Here is a 7,271-nt window from a genome sequence, read left to right as displayed (position 1 = left end):
GCTTCAATGCTCAGCCCAAGCACACACCAAGTGGGCCCGTAAGTGGATTTTTATGTCATTTACTCATCTTTGTAAACCCTAGGCTACTAGTTCTCTACAAATAGGACCTTTTGCTATTGTATTTTTTATCTTTGGACATCTAGTTCTTAGATCAGATCTTGGTTCTTCTGGTTCTGTCTCTGGGGCCGAAACCAATGATCACTTTTGTTCTTATGTATTCTCAACGGTGGAGCTTCTACACACCATAGATTAAGGTGTGGAGCTCTGCTGTACCTCGAGTTTTAATGCAATTACTATTGTTCTTCCATTCAATTCCTATTCTAAGTAGGATTCAATGATTGAATGACTGTGACGAGCTTCAAACTCCTGAAGGCTGGGCGTTAGTGACAGACGCAAAAGAATCAATGGATTCTATTCCAACCTGATTGAGAACCGATAGATGATTAGCCGTGCCGTGATAGGGTGCGTTGAACATTTTCACTGAGAGGACGGGACTGTAGCCATTGACAACGGTGATGCCCAACATACAGCTTGCCATGGAAAGGAGTAAGAAGGATTGGATGAAGACAGTAGGAAAGCAGAGAGACGGAAGGGACAAAGCATCTCCATTCGCTTATCTGAAGTTCTCACCAATGAATTACATAAGTATCTCTATCTTTATTTTATGCTTTATTCATATATCATCCATAACCATTTGAATCTGCCTAACTAAGATTTACAAGGTGACCATAGCTTGCTTCATACCAACAATCTCTGTGAGATCGACCCTTACTCGCGTAAGGTTTATTACTTGGACGACCCAGTGCACTTGCTGGTTAGTTGTGCAAAGTTGTGATAAAGAATTGAGATTGCAATTGAGCGTACCATGTTGATGGCGCCATTGATGATCACAATTTCGTGCACCAGCACCTGAGCTGCACGCCAGCTCTGGTATAAAAACCAGGGAGTTATGCCCACTCTGTGCCAGAAGCACATCTGCACTTGCGCAAATGTGCCAAGGACGCGCTCGCGTCCCTTGATCTTCTCTCATCTGCGCATCAGCACACTGCGCGCGCTCGCGCAAGTTGCGCGATTCAGCTTTAAAGCTGCGCGCTCTGCTTCTTCTCCCCCTTTCAATTTTCTTCTTCTTTCTCCATCATCTCTCTTATTCTCCTCTCCCATACTCCACCATCATTGTCTCCGGCTACTCACCGGCGACCACCACCTTCTCTGGTGGCACGACATCTCTCCCCTTTCTATCTCACCTTCAACAAGAACATTAACATTGTTCTTTTGCACACTACAAGGTTCTACTTCCTCCCTATCTCATCTATTATCTTCTTCACATTATTTTCTTTTTCTAGTTAGATTTTTCTTGTTAACTTGCTTAGTTTCTTTCCTAGTTGCTTGTTATAATACTTGTTTTTTTACTTGTTTGTTTTTTTTTTTTGCCATGGATGTTGAATTTGAACTTTGATTACTTTGATAGATCTTTGTGATGTTAGTGTGTGATGATTGCCTCCATTTTGGGTTTCTAAGTGGTCAAATATCTCTTCAAGTGTTCATTGCTTGCTAATTGCACGCCAAGTGTTCGAGAAAATGCACATATGCCATTTTGGGTTATTCTAATCATATGTCTTGAATTTTGTGCTTCCTTCTCACTCACTTGCTCTCTTCTAAGTGTATTGAACACACTTTACTTACTACTTTTCAATTAGATACCCATTGGATATGACTTGCTCTTTGTTTTGGATGCTTGAGATCATTCTTCTGCATATTGCATGCTTTACCCCCTCATGCATCCCATGCCAAGTGTTGTGAACCATGCTCATATGACTACTTTATTATACTATTCCTTTGGGCACACAACCCACTTGCATGTTTACTAAGTTGATACTTTGGATTTAACAATTTCCTTCTTTTCCTTCCTTTTTAGGATGACCACCAAGAAAAGCGAGGAGAAAGCTTCGAGGAAACCAGCCGCCAATAGGGCACCCCCAAAGTCATGCTCTAAGGCTCAATCTTCATTAGGAGCCAAGCCTCTATTTAAAAAGGTGAAAGCGCCCGCTCCTATTGATGATAATGAAAAGAGCAAACCGGCAAAAGATCCTTCAAAGTTCCCCAACCGCTTCTGTGAACTTATGTTCCCCCTCATGGTTGAGAGGAACTATCATGCTGAGCATCTACTCGCTTTGCCGGATAAGGTTGCTCCTTATATTCTACCCCGCATTGAACAGCGAGGATGGGAGTTTCTTCTGAGAAAACCACAAGAGGTCAACCTCTCATGGGTGGTGGAATTTTACACTAACTACCATCTTCCCTCTCTTCAGTCGGTGTATGTGCACTAGAAGCAAGTATCGGTGTCAAAAGAGGCTATTCAGCAAGTGCTTAATGTCCTACCGGTACCAAGTGACATGGATGGCTACCAAGAGGTCTTACGTCAGCGGGAGAAGTTTGGTTTTGATTGGGACTCGATCCTCCGAGTCATCGCTGAGCCAGAGACATTTTAGACCCGTGGTCGACTCTGAATGAGGCCTAAGTCCATTGACGCTCGCTTTCTCACTGTAGAAGCTAGAGCTTGGGCCCAGATTCTATCACACTATGTGTTACCTAGCACTCACAAGTCGTCCTTCACGGCGGATCTCGCCTTGCTTGTTTGGTGTGTTCTCACTGGGAGACCAGTGAACATTCTACTTTTTCTCAAGAAAGCGATGGGTCAAATCCACAATCGGGGCAATTTGCCATTTCCAGCTTTGGTATCCAATTTAGTTGCTGCTGTGGGTGTTCCTTGGGAAGCCACAAATGAAAGCTATAATTCCGGCTAAGGGCGATGTGGTCCCGACCGGAAAATATTTACACCTTCGCATGAACAACCCAAGCCTTGACATAGCTCCACCGCCTACTGTTCCTCCCATCTCTTCATCACCGCCACAACAAAGATCCATTCATCAAAGGATAGAAGATCTACACCGGAAGATTGATAGATATGAGCGGCGCAATCAACGCCGATACACTCATATCAAGAAGCTTCTGCGTTGTGTTACCCCTAACATGGAAGAACCTGAAATATCCACATCCACCTCCACCCCGAGTGATGGGTGCTCTGATGAGGGCGATAGTGAAGGTTCCGGTTCCGACCATCCCTTGCGCATTCTTAGTAGCACGGAGGACCGTGCTAAATTTTAAGTGTGGGGAGGTCGTTCGACCGATCTCCATGGGTAACACTCTCTTCCTTCCAACACCCATGGATTTAATTCTTACTTAGTAGTAGTACATTGCATGTGTAATTAGTTTGCTTGTAAATATTTCTTGCATGATAGTTAGTTTCTATAGAGTTGCTTGGTCAAATATTAACTTTTTTTCCAAGAAACTGTGTTTTGGGGTATCCTACCCTACCAAACCCTACCAAAAATAATATTTTTTTGTGTTGAACTTGCTTTAAGAATATATTTTGGAACATAGTGATTGAGCTAAGAACACAAGCATGTAAGTTTTGAGCCCATTATATGGTTACATCTTTTAACCATCAATCTCCATTCTTGTGTGCATTATTCGCTCTCTATGATTGCAATCCTTGCTTTGTCTGATTCTATATGTCCATTACTTTGTGTATGAATGTATTTACATGATTGAGGCCATCATTTCAATAGTCACTTTTCCCAAATGGCCTTAACCCTTTATCTACCATTGCTAACCAAATTTGAGCCTATGATAAACCCCCTTTGTTCCTAGAAAGAGCACATCAATAGCCCTAAGTAAAAAACCATGAATCTTCCCATGTTGGATCCTTGATTAGTTTAGGAGAGTTAGGTTGTGTATCATGTAATTAGGAGGGTATACTTGGGGATTTGGGTAGATAATAAAGTGTATTGTAATTAAGAATTTTGGGATTTGGGAACACACTCATGTAATGAATGATTGAACCATATGCATTAAAACTTTTGTACATGAACCCTAAGAAAAAGGGGACCAAAAAAAAGAGAGAAGAAAAAGAAAAATTCCATATGTGTATATATGAAAATGAATGAAAAAGAAAAGAAAAGAAAGAATATATACACTTATATAAAAAAAAGAAAAAAAAAAAGAAGAAGGAGAAAGACAATAAAAAGGGATAAAAATGCCCTTAGGAAAAGTAGTGAAAACAATGCATATGGGATGCAAATTGAAAAATACACATGAGTGCACAAAAAGTGGGACTCAAGGATAGCTAGGTAATATATCATAGTTGCATAGGTTGTCTTATGTGTTTAGTGGGATTCTAAGTTAATCGAGGACTCAAATCTTAAGCTCACTTAACCATATGCATCCTCACCCTCACCCTAGCCACGTTACAACCCATAGATAAGACCTCATGATACTTGTAAGCATGCATTAAGTAATTGTTGATTGTTTGATGAAAGACAAATCTTGGAAAGCATGAATAGGAGAGGACTGAGTGACAAACCCTATACACTTGAGCGCATAGAGCGGATACACATCCGGTGAGGGTTCGATGCTCAACTCTTTGTTCCCGGCTTTCACAAGCGTTCGTTTAGCAAGTCATATGCACTCCATTGTGATATTCAATTTGGTAGGATTCATGAATTACATCATTTTACCCCATATACTCACATGTGTTTTTGGAGGATGGATTTACCCTTGACCAAGTAGATAGACAATTTTACATTAATCGCATGCAATCACTTAGATAATCTACATTTCATAAACCCTTTCTCACCATGACCCTTGATCTTTTTTTTATTTTAAGCATGAGGACATGCTTGGTTTAAGTGTGGCGAGATTTGATAAACTCCGATTTTGTGGTTTATCTTGTGCTTATTTTGGGGATTTTTATCAATATTTTTCACACTTATTCACAAGAAATGCATGGTTTAGTGTTCACTTCCCAATGTTGCTCCATTGAAGAAAACATGCTTATTTTGCCTTAGAATTGCTACATTTTGATCCTCTTTATTGTCATTCGATGCCATGACGTATTTGTTTAGTGATTCAGAATTAGTAGGGTAAGAATGGCCTAGAAGAGAGAAGGAAAGCATGCACAAAAGGAAGGAACATAAAGAATTGGATTTTGAGAATTACAGCATCGGTGAGCACGCGCACACGTGGATGAAGATAGCTGGAATCGGCGCGCAAGGATGGATGCATCCGTGCAGGCCAAAGAATTTCCACCGACGCGCACGTGCAACTGGCGCGCTAGCGTGGATCGAAGAAGCAATCGGCGCGAGCGCACGCATGACGCGCACGCGCGAGAAGCTGCACGTGACCTCATTAAAAGAAATCGTGCCTAGCGATTTCTGGAGCTGAATGGACCCAAATTCAAGCTGCTTCTACATGGAAAAGACCCAAGGATGCTAGGGAGAAAAGGGGGATCATTCATTTTGCACTAAGACACAATTTTTCTAGTTTTCTTAGGTTCTTTTGCTCTCTAGAGGAAGAAACCCTTGTTCTTCCCTAGATCTAGCTTTGGATTGATCTTCTTTGTTGATTCTGAATTGGGTTTTGTTAATTACCACTTTTGATTACTCAATTTGAATTTCCTAGTACATTTTCACTTAGATCTTGTGTTGATTTATGGATTTTTATCAATTGTCACTTTATACCCAATTTATGAATGTTATGAATCTTGAGTTATTGATGTTTGATTGACGATTTTTATGTTTCATTGTATTGTTTGAACTCTTGTTAGTTGATAATTGTTAGTAGTTATTTGTTGATCTTAATTTAATTACCATTTGAACATGTCTTTTGTTAATGCTCACCAAGTGTTTGATGAATTGTTTACCTTGATTATGGAGTAGTTCTTTTTACTCTTGACTTAGACTAAGGGAATTGGGTAAACTTGATGGTCAATTTGATACCCATTAACACTATCCTACTACTAGGTTAATTAGTAGTGAGGTGCGGCCTTATGGGTTGATGTTGACCAAACCACTTGACGTACTTCAAGTTTGGAAGTAGACTGAGTGAGTTCGGCTCCTCATAATTGTCAGGATATGGTTGTTAGATAAGGATGGTGACCCCAATTCCCATGCCTAACCAAGAGTTGTTTTTATCATTCATATTTGAAACCCAATTTCTCAATTGTCTTGTTTAGTTGTAGTTATTGTTTAGTCAAGAGTAGAATTAAATTGAATATGGTTTCCTTAGTTTGAATTCATTCACATCTTGCTTGTTATTTGAATTAGTTCATTACCTCCTTAAATTGCTTGTTTGTTAAGATTCCCAATCTACTTTCTTGTTAATGAATCACAACCCCAGATTTTCAATCAATGTTGAAATACATGTTTGCCCACTCTTCGTGAGACGACCTGAGGTTTAAATACTTCAGTTATTTCATTGGGGTTGAACTTGTGACAACCAATTCCATTCTAAATTTGATCCGCGAGGATTGTTGTTGGTAGAGCTATACTTGCAACGCAATTTTCATTAAGAAAATCTCTTCCAATACATCACCGCGTGCCTATCATATTGCCGGTGGGTACTTGTTGTTGGGGTTCCTGAAGAAGGATGTCTACAACTACGCTGACAAACAACGGTGTATTAAAATATTTGAGGGTGATGCACACTCTGCAATAGTGTATCTTGAGGGAAAAGCCGAGTTAGGTCCCATGGCAGTCGCGAAATATAATGTGAGTTGTGACAAAAGGCTAGCGAATTTGATTTGGGCGGACAGATCTAGCAGAGTCGATTACCAATACTTCGGTGATGTATTGGCCTTTGATTCAACATACAAGAAAAATAAATACAAGAGACTGGTCATGATTTTTTCTTGATCAAACAATCACAAGCAGACTACCATCTTTGGGTTTGGGTTGTTGCTTGATGAAAGTGTTGCTGCGTATAGGTGGATGTTGGAGAATTTGATGGAGATCATGTGTGGTAAGAAGCCGGCCCTAGTTGTGACTGACGGTGACAAGGCTATGATAAAAGCAGTTTTCGAGGTGCTTCTGTCTGCGACACATCATTTGTGTGCATGGCATGTAGAAAAAAATGTCACCTCTAATGTAAAGGATATAGAATTACGTGGGTTGTTCAGAAAATGGCTGTATGTAGAAATGGGGACAGAGGACTTCGAATCCGAATGGGACCATGCTGCTGATGTGTATGGGCTACACAATAAGCAATGGTCATGCCAGATGTATGATAAAAAGGAGATGTGGGCAAGTGCTTATTTGCGTGACAAGTTCCCCGCGGGATATAGGACAACATCCAGGTGCGAAAGCATTAACGCACACGTGAACAAGTTCTCCAAGTCCACCCACACAATTTACGTGTTGGTTTAGAGCTTGGAG

The sequence above is a fragment of the Arachis duranensis genome, chromosome 3 (genome assembly GCF_000817695.3).
Source record: "Arachis duranensis cultivar V14167 chromosome 3, aradu.V14167.gnm2.J7QH, whole genome shotgun sequence".
NCBI lineage: Eukaryota > Viridiplantae > Streptophyta > Magnoliopsida > Fabales > Fabaceae > Arachis > Arachis duranensis.
Note: the sequence above shows the minus strand (reverse complement) of the source record.